The following is a 21,186-nucleotide window of genomic DNA, read 5'->3' as shown; positions in this document are numbered from 1 at the left end:
CATGGATTAACCCTGGCTGACCTAATTTACACCGAGCACACCCACCGAGCCAAAAGCATTACTCAGAAGTCCTGTGCTCCCTCGGAGTCATTCTGTGCTACGGTACACGAAATGGGGCGGCATGCATGAAACTACTTCACCTACACAAAAAAATAAAACAACAAGCACATACGCAATGTTATTTTCATGGTTTTTAGAAGAGACGGGTGCTGCTGCCACTGTGCCGTCCCAGTCAACATAATCGCACAAAAATACTCAATGCTAAAATTGCAAAGCTGTTTAAAGGACATGTGACACCGAAATCATAACTACGAGGTCTGTCAATAAAGTATAGGTCCTTTTTATTTTTTTCAAAAACTATATGGATTTCATTCATATGTTTTTACGTCAGACATGCTTGAACCCTCGTGCGCACGCGTGAGTTTTTCCACGCCTGTCGGTGACGTCATTCGCCTGTGAGCACTCCTTGTGGGAGGAGTCGTCCAGCCCCTCGTCGGAATTCCTTTGTCTGAGAAGTTGCTGAGAGACTGGCGCTTTGTTTGATCAAAATTTTTTCTAAACCTGTGAGACACATCGAAGTGGACACGGTTCGAAAAATTAAGCTGGTTTTCGGTGAAAATTTTAACGGCTGATGAGAGATTTTGAGGTGATACTGTCGCTTTAAGGACTTCCCACGGAGCGAGACGTCGTGCAGCGCTCCCAGGCGCCGTCGTCAGCCTGTTTCAAGCTGAAAACCTCCACATTTCAGGCTCTATTGATCCAGGACGTCGTGAGAGAACAGAGAAGTTTCAGAAGAAGTCGGTTTCAGCATTTTATCCGGATATTCCACTGTTAAAGGAGATTTTTTTAATGAAAGACGTGCGGGCGGATTGCAGTGTCGGCTCGCAGCCGCCGCGATGCTCCGTCACAGGAAAAACACCTCCGTTGGAAGCCTTAAGGACAAGTTGGAACATGTCCAGCTGTTAAACAATTTCTCATATACTCACTCCACTGAAAGCCATCAAAAGCCGCCTGGATTTTACAAATGGTTATCAACATGGAGGTGTTTCTCCTGTGCCGCCGCACCGCACCGGCTGCGTCCCAACGCGCGGACCCGTCCGCACGTCTTTTTTGAAATAACACCCCTCCCTACTTCTCATGTTAAGAACTGAGGCACAGATTAATTCCAAAGTTTACATAAGTGTAATGTCATGTCATGATGACTCCTTTTTAAGTGATAGTTGTTAATTTGATGCAGTCACGGTAAAAGTAGCAGCCCTGGGAAGGTTTACTGCAAGTGCGGCCATGCGTCATAAACACAGCCTGTTAAAATCAAAACAAAATGCTTATAAGTAAGTGTCTGTGTCATCATGTTGCCTGTGAAAAACAATGTCACAGAGACATGTGAGCTGACATGCGGGTTAAAATGGCTGCAGCAAAACAGCGCAGCAGCCGCACTCACAAATGTTAAATGTACATGAAATGTCACAGATCTCATCACATCTGTGACTGCACAGATGTGATGAGATCTGTGACATTTCACGTCACGTACAAAGCCGCAATTAACAGCTCAACTGCGCATTAAGCCTGAAGTACACACATCCAAGATCCAAATTCCCACTCTCTCAAAGTAAAATAAAATTTTACTTTCATTGAAAGCTCCGTTAAAAGAAACACAAAGCAAAAGACGAAAAAAGGAACTTGCTACTCAGCCAGTTTAAAAAGATTTCCAATAAGTCCACAACATCAAAGAAGCTCCCCCACATGCATCGCGAGCGCACGTGCGCGCATGACCACACAACCGCCAGCTGATTGATTAAAGGTCCACTAGTCCTCACACAGATGGACAGCCAGAGAACATTTTCAAGTTCCACTAGTCCTCAGGTACAGATGGCTGGCCAGAGAATGTCCAGGTCCACTTTCTCTCAGGTTGTGATTGCATGATCACGCACACATAATGTCCACCGCAACTGTGCCTTCAGCTCAACTTCTGTCATGATTGTGGAATATTAGGGAGTCCATTATCTCCTGAAAACAGCTTTTTCTGAGTTTTTCCAATATGAGACATATATCTGCGTGTCCAGGCACATCCATGGTCACAGCAGCCGTAAACCAGCATCCTGCATCACAAACAGCAGCGTCACCACAATTAGGTTCCAAAATCCAACAGACTCTGAAAACGTTAAGCGTTGAGAGGTGAAGTGTGTCATCTCCTCAGTAAACCCGAATCATCACTTTCAAAGAAAAGCTCCAAAGCTTTGTTATCGGACATAACCACATTTGTTTCGTTCTGTCTGTCAGCCATCAGATGTTTCTGCTCATTCTAATAAGTACGTCACAAGCCGAGAATTGCAGAGTGAGACATGTTTCAGAACTGAGCACGTGTGCGGAGAGACTTACAATCATGAATACTTTGGTGTTATGTTGCTAACTGTGGCGTTAAAAAATGTGTGACATTTTAAAGTCACTGACTGGCCAGCAGCTTGGTGTTAAGAAGACATATTAGCAGAACAAATAATGTGATCACAAACAAATCTGGTCATTTCTGAACCAGCTACAAGGTAACTAACTAAACTAGAATAGAGAGGCATTTTAGCGACTGGGCCACAGGGTTAGCCAGCAAAATAATGAATTTATAATTACATGTCAAGAACACATGAATGTAAATTTTCTCAATCTGGATTTAGAAGAGCTTATAGTTGTACTTCAGTAGGTTAATATTTCATCATTTTTACATATGACATGCCTATGGCTAGGCAATATGAGAGCAACCAGCCTTTTGGCATAGGTAGCTACTAGCTAATGTTAAATTAAGAACATACAGTAGCAATGCATTATAACAATGTTGTGTTACAAACTACACCTCCATCTAACAAATTCTTTAAAAAAAAAACATTTCCTGGTTCCTTTCCGTTATTTCAGATCTGTCTTATGGGTTCCATTCTTGGTTATTAACAACCTTTGGAAAATGAGTGAAGATCAATTCATCCTTTGTTTTTAAATAATCCTGCTGACAAAACTACAAATATATGCAGCTGAAAATATAACCTTGATAGAGGTTAAAGAAAAAAAATTAACATTTTCAACTGAAACATTTGAACATTTTAAACATTTAAAGCTAGATGGTCACATGCCAAAAACAGATATTCACTTGTGCAGAAAGAAAGTAATTTCAGTTACAATGATGCAGTGAAGGTTAGCTATACCATGTCAAAGCAGGTTTATTTTTTCACGTTTTCTCCCATAAAAATGTGAATGATTTGAGGTCATTTGCATAAACTGACTTTTCATCCTCTGCATAAGCATAATATTCTTTTGTGTTAATTAGAACATTGCACACCTCAGTTGATGTGACAAATTGGTTACCAGCACTGCACATGCTTTGGCCCAGAAATCATAAAAATACCAACAAATTATAGAATATGGCAATTGCCAGTCAAAGTACATTGTTTTATCAGCAGAAATTTGTTGTTTGTAACTTTAAATACAGAGTGACATACTGTAATGCCAGTCACGCAGTGTCAGTCACACATAATTATGCAATCATTTGGTTTATGTCTTTGATTTGTAACATGGTAAGGAGCAGTAGAATGACAGTTGCTTGCAACCTTATATCCTTGCAACCTTATATGCCTGTTTTTGTAATGTCAGTCACGCCCATAGCATTGAGTACCACCAACTTGTACTAAGTGTCAACAAAATTTCCTTCCCCGACCAAGTAGACCTTGTTCCTATTATGTCTTCCACAAAATAGGAACAGCCAGGGGCTGTATGTTTTAAGTCCAGGTCACTTCAAAACGCCTGCTTCCTCTCTGAATGTAACGTCAGTCAGAGTGGAATTGCCCTTGTATTCAAGACTTTACATTACAGAGTTTTGGATGTTGCAAAGGGCTCTATGTTGACATTAATTGGTGCATGATTTTAAAATCCATGGCCCAAGTCCATTTAGGGTGTGGCCAATTGCACAATACTACTCTGAGGGGTATATTTCTAAGTGCAAATGGTAGTACTGGGCACAAAGGGACTGTATTAAAAGTACACATTGTTCAAGATTGTGTTAAGGGCATTCTGTGCATGTATCATATGATCAGTCAATCAGAATGCCACCTATCTCATTATTTAAACATTTAATTGGGATTTCTGGTGGGGACAAACACCTAGAATATAGGGTTTTTTTCACTCAACTCTACTGTGTGAAGAGCAGAGATGAGCCTAGATATTGTCAGATTGAGGTAATTCACTTTCTATACCCACTTACATTTTCTAGTCAATTTAAAGTTTCCAATTCACCTAATCTGCATGTCTTTGGAAGTGGGACAAAACCAGAGAACTAATGCAAACATGGGGAGAACATGCAAACTCCACACAGAAAGGACTGGGTGGGAAGCGATCCCCGGACATTCTTGCTATGAGGTAACAGTGCTAACCACGAAACCCACCTTGAGATAATTAGTAAAGTAAGTAATTATCTTCATAATTTAACATTTTCATTCCTCTTCTATTCATTTTAAAAATTTGTTCCAATGGTTTATTTATTATTTATTGATATTTACTTGTAGCAATGAAATTATTAGATTGCTATTCTCCCTGAGCTGTGCTGCTGCCAGAACAGCTAATATGGAAGAGCGCTTCATTGTACCCAATCAGATTTCCTCCTGCTGTCTCCAGGTGAAGCATATTCCCTGAGGTCTTCAGAATTTCAAGTAATTCCCTCTGCTGTTAAAACAGTTGGGGATGATTTCATGTTCTTTAACAAATCAGATTTCATGTTTGCTAAACTGGGTGTGTTCCTCGACATTCAGTGGCCTGCTCAGTGTCAGCAGTGTGACATGATCAGAGAGTCAGTTATCTTACTGAAAGTAAGCTGACACATAATGTGATGTTCACATTCCAATTCATTTAAATAATTTCTTTCCTTTTTCAAATTTTTACTTAGCTCTGTTTGAAAAATATATATTTATTTTTAGTTATTGAATTTAAAAATAAACAAATAAAAACACTGCTATATTTATTAGACAGGCATCCACTAATTGTATAGTTAGGCCAAACTTTGGATGTCATAATTCATTACTTTACGGCAACCCCAGTAACATCGCCCCGACACATCACCGGGTATTTGCCCTTTGGCGGCTATTTCATTTTCCCAAGTTCTTAAGGCAACAAAACTGTTCCCATTAAACCTACATTTAGTGGTGAATAAATTTGCTTTCTGTGCCTTTTCAATCACACGGTCCAATAGAAGAGCCTTAGAGGCATATTGGCAGTCAATATTAATATACTCAGTTCCACTGAATCAGTCACAGAGGGGGAAGGGAGAATGGCTGCTTAATCAATAGCAGGTTTTCTACCTGGATACCAAAGTTCTGAAGTCATAATACATAAAAGAAAACGCCTCAGTTTAAAATGCTCTCAGACTAATCTTTAAAAGTAAAGCTACATGAGGCCATTGTTATTAAACCCCCCACCCCGTTTGGCATTGTACGGTTTCTGTGCAACCTTGGTATGTTCGACTGCATGTTGAAGATTTTGACATATCCACATGTGGTATAATGCAAACGGAAGAATAGCCAAAGTTCTAAATCAAAATTAAATGGCTTTTTCTTTTGGTCATTTTTTTTCTTCATGCTTAAAAATTATTGGCAGACCAGATCAGTGTTAGCACAATTGAATAGACTGAAAGAGAAGTTTATGGAGATCTGCATGGATTTATGGGGTGATAATAGCCTTGCATGTGACGTCTTAGGTCCAGCTGCATCGGGGTGCAAGCCACAAGATGTCTCACACTCTGTAAAATGGGCGCTATAGTTACTAATGCAGCTTAGAGCTGCAGGAAAGCTCCAGATAATACATGTGACAGCTGCAGCTCACAGTAATGGATGTAAGAAGGGAACAAGTAAACAATTTATGTAATATCAGGAGGAAAATCTTCAAAATGGCTTATTGCATCAACAATGAGTTACAATATTTAACTAACCAATTTTAATAGCAGAAGAATACAGAATAGAATAGAATAGAATAGAAAGCCTTTATTGTCATTATACACAGCAAACACAGTCTGCATAGTACAACGAGATTAGGGGGGCTGCTCCTTAAAAAGTGCACGCAGTGCAATACCAGACAATATAACATGAATAAACAACAATATCACATAAGGAAACACGTGAAGTCCTTTGCTGAAAAGTAAAATTGTGTAACATGTGGACAGTGTATCAGTGTAGCAATTGAGAGAGTGCAAAAGGAAATGTAAAACTGTATGACAACTATAGGCGATATAATAAACAATGGAACAACTGAAAAATGTGCAAAAGTCCTGTGCTACAAATGAGATAGATATGGTGCGACTCAGTACCTAATATAGTCCGTTTTAGTGCAGATTATTGTTCAACATGATGATGGTTTTGGGGAAGAAACTGTCTTTGACTCTATTTGTCCTGGCCTGTATGGACCTGTAGCGCCTGCCAGAGGGCAACAGGTTGAAGAGGTGAAAGCTGGGGTGTGTATTGTCCTTGAGAATGTTCTTGGCCCTACTAAGACAGCGGGAGGTGTAGATGGTGGAAATTAAAATTTCAAATGCTTGCAAAAAATAAAAAAATAACAAGGATTCTACTCGACCATCATCTCACTCTCTTGCGCTTTTATTAAGCTCAATGCTTTTTGGACTCAAAGTTATGCTAAATCTTATGTTTAACTTTAAATAATTGATCCAGGAATATTTGCAAGGCCTTTAGTGGGACCTGGTACTGCCACCTTTGCACCCCAAGAACTAATTTTTTTTTAGGTTCCTGAGATAACCCAGAACACAATTAGGATGTTCCCAAAAATTTAAACTGGCCTCAAGCCACATATTCAAGATGGTGTACAAATGGGCCACCTGAATGGATTTTATTAAAATAAATTCACACAACATATAAAGGACAATTTTTAAGAATATTACTAAGAAAATGATTTAGAAATTTACATTTACATTACAAGAACATTTAAGAACACAATATTTGCATCAAAATAATATCATCCATAAGGATCTGGTCACACGGCACACGATCATAGCTGAACAAAGGAAAAAAGTCACAAAGCCACAAATTGTCAAGAAAAGGTGAACAAATGAGCCTGCACTTCTCCCATCACCAAAAAAACCTGTGACTCAAGGGCGCATAAAGGAACGAAACAAAACTGAAATTAACAAAAGAAAAAAGAAGTGAACGCCCACCTTGATGCTTTAAACAAAATCAAAACAAAACATGCGAACGTGCGCACAGCCACAAGCACAGCCACAGACGGATGTACACCACAAACAGCTGTGCGCACAGCCACATACACAGCCACAAATGGCTGTGCGCCACATAGGGCTGTACGCCAAAAACAGCTGTGCGCACAAATGTCAGTCGTTTGCACACGTGTGTGCACACAAGTACGCATAGCCACCAACAGCTGGAGTGTGCGTGTATGCACAGTCTTTGCAGCCACAGAAGGCTGGAACATGCGTAAATAGTTAAACTAGTTGATAAAATGTTGTTGCCGCTATTGTTTCTGTATGACAACGTTGCTTTTCATCCCACACATGGATGAGTCACGTTCACCTCGTCGGATCTTGAGTTATTGATCCGTTCAGATCTCATCAACATTCGTGCAAGACATCCGACTTGGGAGGCTGGATGAAGTTGGACGACATTCAAACGGAATGCTGATGGTACGGGAACTACGCAAACGATGAGGAACCGTCAAGACAGAAAGCAAAAGGAATACGGATGAACTGAATTTGTCCTCAGGATTCGTTCACATTTTTCAATAGTTTGAAAATTCTGACAAAGCACGAGCTACAGGAACAAAGCTGGACGAAGGTTAATCAATGTCTCTGAAGGTCAACGTAAGTCCACATTTCTTGTTTCATTTTGGCTTCAGTGTCCATTAGTGCCATGTGACCAGGGCTTAAGATTTCAATTCAAATTGGCATCCAAAACAGCAGCCAAAAAACTGTTTCTTATTAAAATGACCCTAAAATGCATCATAGCAGTGAACTGAAAAAATAACATCAAGGCCCCCATCTTGAATATCTGGCTTCAGGCCAGTATTTATTTTTGGGCTCATCCTAATTGTGGTTTTTGGTCATCTATGGAACATCAAAACATTCTACAGGGTTTGGGGGATGCAAAGGGGGTGGTCCTACTTCCCGCACTACTTTCCAAGTCACTCGTCTGTGCACTTAAATATCAAGAACGCCTTTTCTACATGTGATTTATTGAAGACATAATTATTTTTTCCCCATTTTTCCTCTCTTTCCTCTGCAGAACCTGTGTGCAAAGAAAGCAGACCACTTCAGAGAGCGTCTCTCACAGGGCACGCATTTATTAACATGTGGACTTCTGTCACATATGTCAAAGAAGTCTATTATAAACTTTTAGATCTAAATTTCTCAGATTGCAATCAGAATTGTGGGACTTCACAGATGGTTAACATGAAACTGCAACCATATGTAACTCTCAAAATTATATTAAATAAAAACTGGGTTTGGTAAAATCATCTTGGGATAACGGTTTGCACTAACTCTTTGTCAGTGGTTAGGCTACTATCACCTGGGTTAGAAACTGGACATGACAGACGTTTTAACATTTCTCAAGTTGGAACTGTTTTGCAGCATCTTTTTGGAGAAATAAATAAATAAGCAAATAAAAGCCAAGAATGAAAAAACCAACTTTTCTGTTTCTGCACTGACTGCTTATCATGAATATAGTCAGTCTATCGTATCTCAGGTGATTAATATTCTGCACATAAAACTGTACCTATTCCAGACAGGGTCCAACATTTTCATGGAGTTTTAAGAAACTTGGATTTTATTGACAAATAATAACAATAACAGCTTGATTCTTTCTGCTTGATCTGGCAAGTGGGTGCTAGCAACATTTTCCCGGATGGACTGCCTCCTCAGCAACCAGACTGAAGGGCGCGCTTCAAATTATAATCATTTCTTTTATTTCTACCTGTTTATCACTTCTGTTATTTTTTTTTTTAGTGGAACAGCTATGAATTTTAGTTCACTATTTTACTCCTGTGTGAATTGTACGAGTGGTTAGCGTTATGTTAGCGGTTAGCTTGTGTTAGTTTTTGCTACATGTTTGGATTCTGTGGGGAGCAACTTACATTACATTACACTTTCAATTCAATTTCAATTTATTTTCATTTATATAGCACCAAATCACAACATAGTTGCCTCAAAGCACTTCACACAGGTAAGGTCTAACCTTACCAACCCCCAGAGCAAAAGTGGTAAGGAAAAACTCCCTCTGAGGAAGAAACCTCAAGCAGACCAGACTCAAAGGGGTGACCCTCTGCTTGGGCCATGCGACAGACATAAATTACAGAATAATTCACAGAACAATTCATAGACGAATATACAAGAAATGCTATTGGCGCACAGGACAGGAGGATCGCCAACACGAATACAACTCCCATCTCTGGATGGAGCTGCACCTTAAACAGAGAGAAACAACAGAATCAGGCATCAGAAAGACAAAAAAATACTGTATAATTTGCCAGCATTAAACAACAAGAAAAACAGAGAAATACTAAGGTGATCGCCGGCCACTAGCCCTAAACTTCACTAAAAGACCTAGAATTTAGGTAAAGTTGAGGCCGTGGCCCGCTCCAATTACTAATAAATTAATTAAAAGAAGTAAAAAGCGTAAAACAAAACTGTACCAGTATGCTAGCCATATGAAAGGGAAAATAAGTGCGTCTTAAGTCTAGACTTGAAAGTCTCCACAGAATCTGACTGTTTTATTGACGCAGGGAGATCATTCCAGAGAACAGGGGCATGATAAGAGAAAGCTCTGTGACCCGCAGACTTCTTATTCACCTTAGGGACACAAAGTAGTCCTGCACCCTGAGAACGTAAAGCCCGGGCCGGTATGTAAGGTTTAATTGGGTTAGCTAGGTAGGGAGGTGCCACTCCATGAATAATATTATAGGTTAGTAGCAGAACCTTAAAATCTGATCTCACTGGGACAGGAAGCCAGTGAAGGGATGCTAAAATGGGTGTAATGTGGTCGAACTTTCTGCTTCGTGTCAAAAGTCTGGCTGCAGCATTTTGAACCAATTGGAGACCCCTAATGCTAGACTGCAGTAAACCAGAAAATAGAACATTGCAGTAGTCCAATCTAGAAGAGATAAATGCATGGATCAGGGTCTCAGCATCAGCCATAGACAGGATGGGACGAATCTTCGCTATATTTCGCAGGTGGAAGAAAGCAGTCCTAGTAATATTTCTAATGTGGAGGGCAAAGGACAACGAAGGATCAAAAATTACCCCAAGGTTCCTCACTTTGTCAGTGTGATGTATGACACACGAGCCGAGGCTGAGCGTTAACTGGTCAAATTGATGCCAATGTCTCACTGGACCAAGAACCATCATTTCAGTCTTATCAGAGTTTAAAAGTAGGAAGTTTCTAGACATCCAACTTCTCACTGCTGCAAGGCAATCTTCTAAGGATTTTATGTGAATGAGATTACCAGTAGTTATTGGCATGTATAACTGAGTATCATCTGCATAGCAGTGAAAGGTAATCCCAAAACGCCGCAATATGTGCCCAAGGGTTCTCTATAAAGGGAGAAAAGCAGGGGGCCTAAGACAGACCCCTGTGGAACCCCAAATTTCATGTCACTAAGGTTAGAGGTAGTGTTACTGTACAAAACACAGTGAGAACGACTGGTCAAGTATGACGTCAGCCATGCAAGGGCACCCTCAGTAATCCCAAAGTGATTTTCCAGCCTATCAAGAAGAATATGATGATCCACTGTATCAAATGCAGCACTGAGATCTAACAGCAACAGAACCGTAGTGGTGTCCGAATCCACTGTAAGCAGAAGATCATTCACCACTTTAGTGAGAGCCGTCTCTGTGGAATGATATTTTCTAAAAGCAGACTGCAGTGGCTCAAAGAGATTATTCTCAGTAAGACAGTCTACGAGCTGCCGTGACACCACTTTTTCCAGAATTTTAGAAAAAAATTATAGATTTGATATTGGCTGATAGTTTGTCAATACACTAGGGTCAAGATTAGGTTTCTTAAGTAATGGTTTAATCACTGCAGATTTGAAACATTTAGGAACAGATCCAGAAGTTAAAGAAAGATTAATAATTTCCAGCACAGTCAGCCCAAGAGTGGGCCACAGGTCCTTAAACAGTTTTGTTGGTATAGGATCAAATAAACAGGTTGTGCTTTTTGATGACATTACGAGTTTTGTCAGCATGCCTAGTGAGATACTGTCAAATTCTGTAAATATAGGTAATACCTCAGTAGTGGCGCAGACATCAATAGCAGGGTGTAGTGGCTGGATTAAGGCATGCCAGGATATGTTTAACCTGATGTCTTCTATTTTCTTCCCAAAGTAATCCAGGAAATCTTGTGCTGTAAAAGGAGAGTGAACTACAGGTGCTTTTCCATGCAAAAGTGTTGCCACCGTGTCGAACAAGAACTTTCGAGTTATGCTTGTTTTTGTTGATCAAATCAGAGTAGAAAGTCCGCTTTGTAGCCAATAATGCATGCTTATAGTCACGCAAATACTCATTGAACCAAGGTGACTGTGATTTGGGGGAGCGCGGTTTTAACACAGGTGGTGCAATCATGCCAATGCACCACCACTTTACATGCACTTTACATGCAGATCCGAGAAGCCCTTCCTCCACATTACATGGAGGAATGTGGCAGGGGTGGGGATTGAGCTGGGAAAGTTCCTCACTGAAACAAAGTTACAGTAACCACTTGGCCACCACCCCTACCTCAATATCATGAATGATAAATGATCTAATTATGAAACACCACCTATATATGATTGGTTTATGTGAAACCTGGCTTAAATCTACTGCTGACCTCCCCATAAATGAAACCTGCACACCGGCTTACACATTTAGTCACATCCCTTATGATACAAGACAAGACGGAGGTGTGTTGCTCGAATTCATAAATCGGGGTTTAGCTTACTGGCTCTTGGGGGTCTAAAATATTACTCCTTTGAACATTTGACTCTTTGCTCTGCCCAAGATATAGCCAAGGTTACAAGAATGAAAATCAACCATGTTATTTTGTCACCATACTGTATATAGGCCCCTGGGCCCATATTCAGAATTCTTAGATTAATTTGGTGAGTTTATCTCTAATTTGGCAACCCCTGCCGATAACATTCTGATTGTTGGTGACTTCAACATTCATATAAATAAACCTTCTGACCCCTCTGGAAATCATTCTTTGACATTATAGATGTATTAGGATTCCAGCAATACATTCAGGGTTCAACAAACATTACTGGAAATACCCAGGATTTGGTCCTCGTTCGTGGTGTCACTGTCACAAATACTGACATTGTGCCTCTTGCATCAGTGGTCTCAGATCACTCACTTATTAAGTTTACAGTCTTGTTTCTGTGTTAACTGGAACAAGAAACTTATTGACCGTCACAGCGATAAATCAATTCCTCAACTGAACAACAACTGAACTTGGAGCCAGACTGCTTCATATCTTAGCATCACTTTCGGAAAATGACCATTCAGTAGATAGTCTTGTGGACAGCTTAAACTCAGTGCTCACAACCACACTCGACATGACTCTACCAACAACATTAAAACCACACCCCCCAAAACAGACTTGCCTTGGTCCAATGATTATGTGGCCTCAAGCATAAAGTGAGAGGTCAAGAACGAAAAATGGCGTAGTTCAAAACTAGAAGTATTCCACCTTGCGTTCAGTATGGTGGCAACGCGTATTCACGGACAACCACCTGTAAGTCGCTTTCCATTTAGAGCCCATGATTTCTTAGCTTACTTTGAGAAGAAAATAGATGACATTAGGTTTAACATATCCCAGCATGCCTCAGGGCTCCTTCACACATAGTACGAATAAGTACAAATCAGGGCAAAACAGCTTGTATGAGCAAACCACAAAAACATTGAGCCGACATTGGGAGGGACATGTGGTTGGGCAGGTGGGAACATAGTGCGAGCAGCTGGAACATGTGTAACCACATTGCGCAGCTGCTGTGAAAAAAAAAATACATGCCAACCATGGGATTTGAACGTGCAATTTACAAAAGCTCTGACTGCCAGCCAGAAACTCTACCACAGCACTACCATCGCTGTCCCATAAAAAGTGCAGGAAAATGCCTGAATTCAACAAGGAGATAGATGTATTTAAAAAATAAATAAATAAAACCACACACCTTAAAAACAACACCGCATTTTATTGAATCCCTCTTATCGAGTGGACAATACAAGTATGAACTGTCTGTTCCTCTGCAGATGACCCATGGTTATAGACGTGCAGTCATGAAATAACATGAATGGAGCAGTGCACTCTTATCATGTCCACATGTGCTGGCCTGGCATGTCCAGTCAGCCCCGCACGCGTGTCCTGTGGATGGCGCACCACAGAACAGACACCACGTCATGTGGAACAGAGCTCACATGGGTGACATGACATTCAGATCGCCCGCTGCATGTTATGATCTGACTGTCCATTTCATCTGGGGCAACCTGTCAATGTGTGCTCGCTTGCTGCAGCCCATCGCAACAGCTATGTCTTGCTCCAATAGCCAATTTTCCATCAGTGTCTCCTGGTTCCTCAGCAACTGATATGGACCTTGTTAAGGGCCCCTTCACACATGAAATGATTGAGGCCGAATGACTTATGAAGGAGGATTTGATTGCCACTCGTGAAAAATCTGAGCCACCTCAAATGCCTGGTACGCCTTGTACTGCAGTTGCCACATCCATTCGGGCACAGCACATGCACTCTACATTCATGTGTCACTCACGCCGGAAACCCATTGGAACAGCGGGCAAGATGAGGTCACACTGCCATCTGATTGAACTTGCAACATTCACACGACATTTTGAACGCAGGTCCGACATATCATGCTGTGACCAAGGGGCTGCATGAAATCATTGACCATGTCAAACCCTGGCCGAATGGCATGATCAAGGCAGCCTTCACACCAGTGGCTGAATGATGGCGAATGGTGCCCATTCGACCCGCTCTCATCCGAAGTTGGCCGGCATCGTTGTGCCACCCAAGAATATCTAACACTGCTCGCAGGACACTTAGAAAAGGTGGGGCCATTCGCTCAGCCAGCACAAAAGTAGACAGGAGGCAGACCACTTTCAAGCTGGCTGTGCGAATGGCCCCACATTTTCTAAGTGCCCCTCGAGTGTGCCATTTCCCCCTCCCCCAGCAACACAAATGGCATGTCAGTGTGCGGTGTACTTCCTCAGCAAAACAAATGGCATGTGAGTGTGAGTTGCTCCAGACAGGTGGCCCACAGCAGCTGATCACTGTGTCATAGCTACTCACAGCTGGAGAACACATATTGTGCCTTGAAGAACATCACCTCTCAACACGCCACCATGATGCGCATGTATCGGCAGGCTGTCCCACATGGTAATTAAAAAAACATATCACCTTTGCAACACATTCAGCAGCGAGTGCCTCAGTGTGCACTGGACACCATCAGCCAGGCTGCCCCATTTGAAAATATCCATTTGATTATGTGAATGGTCAGCAAGGCAAGTGTCACATCCTCCACATGAGTTAGAGTCCACATGCCACGTGCTGGACAGCTGGACATTCTTGTATTGTCTGCTCTTTAGAACAGGAATGAAATATTTTAAGAGACAAACCGAAATCCATTTGTTTCATCATTTCCATCACAGACCATCAAGTCATCAGGCAAAAATTACACATCATTACCAGTAACATGATTGTCTTACATTCAAACAGTACATTCATTGTTCTAATAATGTTCTGTGCTCTCACATTATTTTGTCCTTACACATTTTCATTGATTTATGTACATTTGTCCACCATGTGATTGCTGCTGCTGTGTGAGAAACATGTGATATCACACCCCTTACGTGGTCGCACTGTGTTCATGCGTGTGCACACCAGCATGCACAAAACCGTTGCCACAGGATCATACACAGCTGTCTGACTGTCTGTCCCTCCTGACAGCGGCTGGAATTTTTCACGGTTCGCCAATTCAGTTTTTTTCAGCCTTTGTCGGCTGGTTTCTGCCTCTTTTGCCCAACTTTGTGTTATGTGTGAAGGGGCCATAACACGGGTGATATCCCAGCCAGTATGGCTTTATGTATTTGTCTCTCGCTCATGCTTTCGAGGTAAGATGGGAGTGTAACATGGGGGTCTAGCCTGGGGACCCTTATTGGATGTGTGTCCTGACTGACCCAAAGACAGCAATTCTACTACTACACTATCCAGCTGCATGATAGATAGATAGATAGATAGATAGATAGATAGATAGATAGATAGATAGATAGATAGATAGATAGATAGATAGATAGATAGATAGATAGATAGATAGATAGATAGATAGATAGATAGATAGATAGATAGATAGATAGATAGATAGATAGATAGATAGATAGATAGATAGATAGATAGATAGATAGATAGATAGATGTCAACAACATGGACAGAAAACAACATTTGAAACACGTGCTTGAACCTCAACAACGACTGTTTTGAAAAACATCCTAGACATGGTCTTATCCAACAAGAACATTGTGGTTCTCTACACACATTTTAATCTCTCCCTGTGTCTATGTCTGCCTTACCTGGCAATTTCATTAAAACAATATGAAAATACTAGGTTGGTCGTCAGAAACCTTTTAAATATATAGACTAGGTCGTGTATAAAAAATAAATAAATGTAAATGGTTGGACTCATCCACATTGCTTGAGGAATACACTTATGTCACTTTGTGGTTTTACTTCTCCTCTTGACATGACATTTTAAAAGGATACACCTAGTAATTTCCAGTCACTGGACAAATAAGCAAACTGTCAAATTCCATCTGCCTCTTTGATTGTCATCTGCAATTAGATGACTCTCCATCAGTTCACTGAACAGCTATGAGAAAGATTTGTTTCTCATATCTATCAACTGCTTGTCATTTCACCAAGAAAAAAAAATCTGAGTCTAATGAAACTTATCATGGCATGAATGTGTCTGACATCCAAATATGCAGAACTCTGGCCCCTAGGCGCTGCTTACAGTTCTGTGATCTGGCTGTAATGGATAAGAAAAAAAGCAAATCCTCCCACATATTTCCTCTAGGCTGGACTATTGTCATTCATTATTATCAGGTTGTCCTAAAAGTTCCCTAAAAAGCCTTCAGTTAATTCAAAATGCTGCAGCTAGAGTGCTGACGGGGACTAGAAGGAGAGAGCATATCTCACCCATATTGGCCTCTCTTCATTGGCTTCCTGTTAATTCTAGAATAGAATTTAAAATTCTTCTTCTTACTTATAAGGTTTTGAATAATCAGGTCCCTTCTTATCTTAGGGACCTCGTAGTACCATATCACCCCAATAGAGCGCTTCGCTCTCAGACTGCAGGCTTACTTGTAGTTCCTAGGGTTTGTAAGAGTAGAATGGGAGGCAGAGCCTTCAGCTTTCAGGCTCCTCTCCTGTGGAACCAGCTCCCAATTCAGATCAGGGAGACAGACACCCTCTCTACTTTTAAGATTAGGCTTAAAACTTTCCTTTTTGCTAAAGCTTATAGTTAGGGCTGGATCAGGTGACCCTGAACCATCCCTTAGTTATGCTGCTATAGACGTAGACTGCTGGGGGGTTCCCATGATGCACTGTTTCTTTCTCTTTTTGCTCTGTATGCACCACTCTGCATTTAATCATTAGTGATCGATCTCTGCTCCCCTCCACAGCATGTCTTTTTCCTGGTTCTCTCCCTCAGCCCCAACCAGTCCCAGCAGAAGACTGCCCCTCCCTGAGCCTGGTTCTGCTGGAGGTTTCTTCCTGTTAAAAGGGAGTTTTTCCTTCCCACTGTAGCCAAGTGCTTGCTCACAGGGGGTCGTTTTGACCGTTGGGGTTTTACATCATTATTGTATGGCCTTGCCTTACAATATAAAGCGCCTTGGGGCAACTGTTTGTTGTGATTTGGCGCTATATAAAAAAAAAATTGATTGAATTGATTGATTGATTGACTGGATGCCCTAACAATAGATAATTGTAGGTGTGTGCTGTTTGGAAGCTGGCAGATCAGTACAGATCTTGAGCAGTTCAAGCAAAGCTGTCCATCAAATGACAGTTATCAAAAACTGACAAACAGTTCTGTGATCTGGCTGTAATGGATAAGAAAAAAAGCAAATCCTCCCACATATGCATTTATTTATAATCACCCCACAGACAGAGCAGGTAGCTGAGTGGATAAAGAGGTGGCCTGACAATATGCAGACCTGGGTTCAAATCCCACTCATGCCACTTGTCTGGCCTTTGACAAGACACTTAGTCCACCCAGTTGTAAATGAGTACTGGCCTTAGCTGGTAGTAACTGGTGTCCCATCCAGGGGGAGTCATAAACTCTCATCTGCTTGACGCTGTGGAATCCGGGAAAAGGGCTCCTTCACACATAGTATGAATAAGTACAAATCATGGCGGATCACAGTGGAACAACTCATATGAGCGAACCACAAAAACATGGAGCCGATGGGCAGGCGTGAACGAACCCGCTGCGATGATTTCATGCATACAACAGTGTCGTGCATGACCATGCATGAAACTGTCGCAGCGGGAACACTATGTGAGCAGCTGCATGTGTAACCACATCACGCAGCTGCTATGAAAAAAGAAAGAAAAATAAATGCCACACACTGGATTCGAACCTGCAATTTACAAAAGCTCTGATTGCCAGCCAGAAACTTTACCACTATGCTACCATCGCTGGCCTGTAAATGGTGCGGAAAAATGCCTGAAATCAACAAGGACATGGACGAGGTTCGCTGTGTGGCCGCTGCAGCCCAATGCAAAGGCAAAAGATGTTTTATGTATTTCCATGTGAGGACAGCAGGCAGAGAGATGCGCCTCATGGAGAAATGTTGTAAGTTCATGACCTTCAAAACACGGTACATGTTCTCCAGCTGGGACGTCCAGGAGCAGAGATCACAATGGCAGCGGCTGTGGGCGGACACGCCCCCTGTCCGTTCAGTGCCTAGACCAATGTGCCATTCTGTGTTTTGTGGTCATTAATTTTCGTTATTTGTTATGTAACTGCATATGTAGGTATTTTTGTAATATTTGCATACCTGTCCTGGCAGTGGTTTCTGTGTTTTTAATGTGTGCACTGAGCCGTCATCCAACTGTCAGTGTGCTGTGATCAACTGACAGGCCCCTCCCCATGCTGTGTGCGATCAGACCTTGCTGTCTGGCCCGTACGTGCTCAGATCTGTACATACATATAAGCATTTTATGCAAGTGTGAAAGCAATGGTACTTGTGGTGTCTGGAAAAAATGGTGAACATACACATACAATAATACAAATGGATATGTGACATAAAGATCACTGCATTAACCACATATTGTACACAGCCACGCCCATCAAACACCATTTTTTTTAAGATACATGCCTGAACACACAACAAACAAGTCCTCTAGAGCTCATTGAGATAGTTCTAGTGTATAATGGAACAAAAGGGCAGACTGAGCACACTGGAAAAGTGTGGAGGTCTCTGTCCATCCCTGCTAGACAACTTTGAACTCTTGGAGGTAAGAGCCCCGGGGTTCCAAGGACAACTGTCAGGAGACACGGGCTGTGAACCCATGCTAATGAAGGCAGCTCAGGCCTGTAAACAGCATGGGAGGATGTCACCAGAATACATTACAATACATAACTGTCTCCCCGGGGCAAGAGGACTGCACATGGCTCACAAACGATCACCCCCCACCAAAAAAAAAAAAACATCCTGCGACTCCCTATGCGTAACCTGGATTTCCACATGCTAAGGTCACCAAAGACAGACAAGTTGTGCGGCGACAGCATATTGCACAGTTGTTTGCCCAAAATATGCTGGGATTACAGAAATGTGTGTGGGAGTGCATTCCTCAAATTCACTGCACTAATTGTTCATGATGCTTTAATTTTTTTCCCGCTGCAACTGTTCTTCCTCCTTCATTTCAAACTTTTCCTGCTCTCCCACAATAAAACACAGTGCACACACCTCAAAATCCTGACAAGTCATACAAAATGTTGAGAACTGAGACAACAAAGTGAAGCTGTTAGTCAGGATGTCGACGCTTTAAGGGAAACAAAGTGAGCGAGAGAGAAGGCTCAGACAGGAATGCAACTGTTTTCAGGTCAGTGAGCCTGTGAGCCGCAGTGTGCACGTGTGAGCGAGACAGACAGACAGAGAAACAAGTAAGTCAGGCCATAGTTTGTGGTAGAGTGAACAGAGTGTTGCATTTCCCCTTCAAAGAAACAACCATCACAGCACTGCACTTTATCTCACACAGAGGTTCAGGTCAGCAGTGACACTGTGCACGAGCACTGGTGATTTGGCAGAGCTTGCAGAAACATTGTTTCTGAGCAGCTCAATGTGTTTTTCACTTGTCATATTTAGAACGGTAAAGGTCCAAGTGCATCAAAATCAGACGAGGTCTAACTCAAACAATATGGAAGTAAATCTGTGCCATTAGAGTTTGAATTTGAATGGTTGAATTTGTTTTAGCATCAAAATCAGAGTTTGAGGTTGAATTTCTAAGGTTGAATTTGTTTAGCATGAAAATATTCAGTCTCAAAAACTTCAACCTAAAAAAATTCAACCTCAAAAATTTTCAACCTCAAAAAATAGAAAAGCAGGGAGAAGAAATTACTCCCTGTCTCAATCATTCAACATTCAGACAATCACGTTTTGCGCCATTGGTCATGTGACACTGAGACCAAATCAAAAGAAGAAGAAGAAGACGTGATAAATTGCTGAACGTTCGGTGATTGAGACAGGGATCAATTGCTTCTCCCTTCTTTTCTATTTTTTTTTAGGTTTAATTTTTTTAGGTTGATTTTTTTTAGGTTGAATTTTTTTGAGGTTTAATTTTTTTAGGCTGAATTTTGTTTATGTTATTTTTTTAGGTTGAAGTTTTGAGGCTGAATATTTTGATGCTGAAGAAATTCAACCTGAGAAATTCAACTTCAAACTCTGATGGCACAAATTTACTTCCATAATTATATGAATAGAAACACAATATAGACATTTCAGGCCCCCGTCCCTGAACAATTCTTCACTTGAAAATGACAATAAGTGCATCAATGACAATGCATAATAACATTTCTTAAAAAAAAAACAACTTTCATTCTTTTTCTGCAGAAAATGAATAATAGCAGATCTTTTTTAAATTGCTTTTTTTTAAATGCCATGGCTTTCTATATTACAATGAATGAAGTCAATCTGGGAGCATGCAGTGGCAACACACATCACCACATCCACTGCAAAACCAAACTACCCCGGGTTCTGGTTAGCCACCATCAAGGCACACATCTGACCCATCTGTTTGCTGCAGCCAGGTGATACATGGGCATGCCATTAACCTTTTCCAGTTGTTGTCTGTAGCACAGAGGCTCCTGCAAGCTGGATAAATTTTAGAGAAGCATGCTACTCATCCATAATGGTGTACCTGATGTCCATACCCAGTGTAATTAGTAAGCCTCATCTGAGTATCCCAAAGCAACTGTTCATTTGACATAAAGTCACTGCAGCTGTACTAAAGGATCGTCCAGTGAGACCGAGTACCTAAGACATCGAGTCAGCAAGTGAGGTCACTGGCTGCCAAACAGGTCTCACAACCACATAATAAGACTGAAAGTATTGAGCCCCTAAAGATTTGGACATTTGGTCTCTTGCAAAGGTATCCAAGCACATCTGTATTGTCACCTCGTGACTCCATGAGCTCCTCCCAGATGTTTTTCCATCTTAATGGCTGAGGTCTGAGATACAGTAAATTAATCTCACTGCTGAAATAAGGGACTCTTTCATCAAATTTGACACTTTCACTACAAACAGATACACTTCTGATTGAGTCCAAGAAGTCATAGAAATCCTGGATTTTAGTCTTGATATAGGACAACTGCAAACCCAGATATTCCAATTCTTCATTCTGCTTCCCAAATTGCTGGACTTCACGACCTTATCCAACACCTAGTCCATTCAAGAATTGAACAGAGTAGGAGCCAGGACACATCCCTGAGGAACACCAGAATTCACTGTAAAGAAGTCAGGAACTCTGCCCACACCACTCATAGGGCATTATTTTAATGATTACCACAAAAAGGACTTGCATTTTTTCTAAGTGAGGTATTTTGTAAAATCATAACTTACATTCCAAAATGATCAACCTATTTAAAGTCCTGTTGAGAGCTTCC

General features: G+C 41.3%; 1 protein-coding gene and 1 long non-coding RNA gene across 3 annotated transcripts in view; one reads left to right on the top strand and one right to left on the bottom strand.

The window, feature by feature from the left end:
• The window catches only part of LOC117508606, a 94,665-nt gene extending 86,032 nt beyond the window's left edge, over nucleotides 1-8,633 (top strand). For both annotated transcript variants that reach the window (XR_004560144.1, XR_004560143.1), the window contains exon 3: nucleotides 8,265-8,633. This is a non-coding gene — a long non-coding RNA (uncharacterized LOC117508606). The remainder of the gene's footprint in view (nucleotides 1-8,264) is intronic.
• Nucleotides 1-21,186, bottom strand: part of nbeab (neurobeachin b) — a 1,103,372-nt gene that overhangs the window by 152,989 nt on the left and 929,197 nt on the right. The window lies entirely within an intron of this gene.

The sequence above is a fragment of the Thalassophryne amazonica genome, chromosome 4 (assembly GCF_902500255.1).
Source record: "Thalassophryne amazonica chromosome 4, fThaAma1.1, whole genome shotgun sequence".
NCBI lineage: Eukaryota > Metazoa > Chordata > Actinopteri > Batrachoidiformes > Batrachoididae > Thalassophryne > Thalassophryne amazonica.
This window is presented reverse-complemented; position numbering and strand designations above follow the sequence as displayed.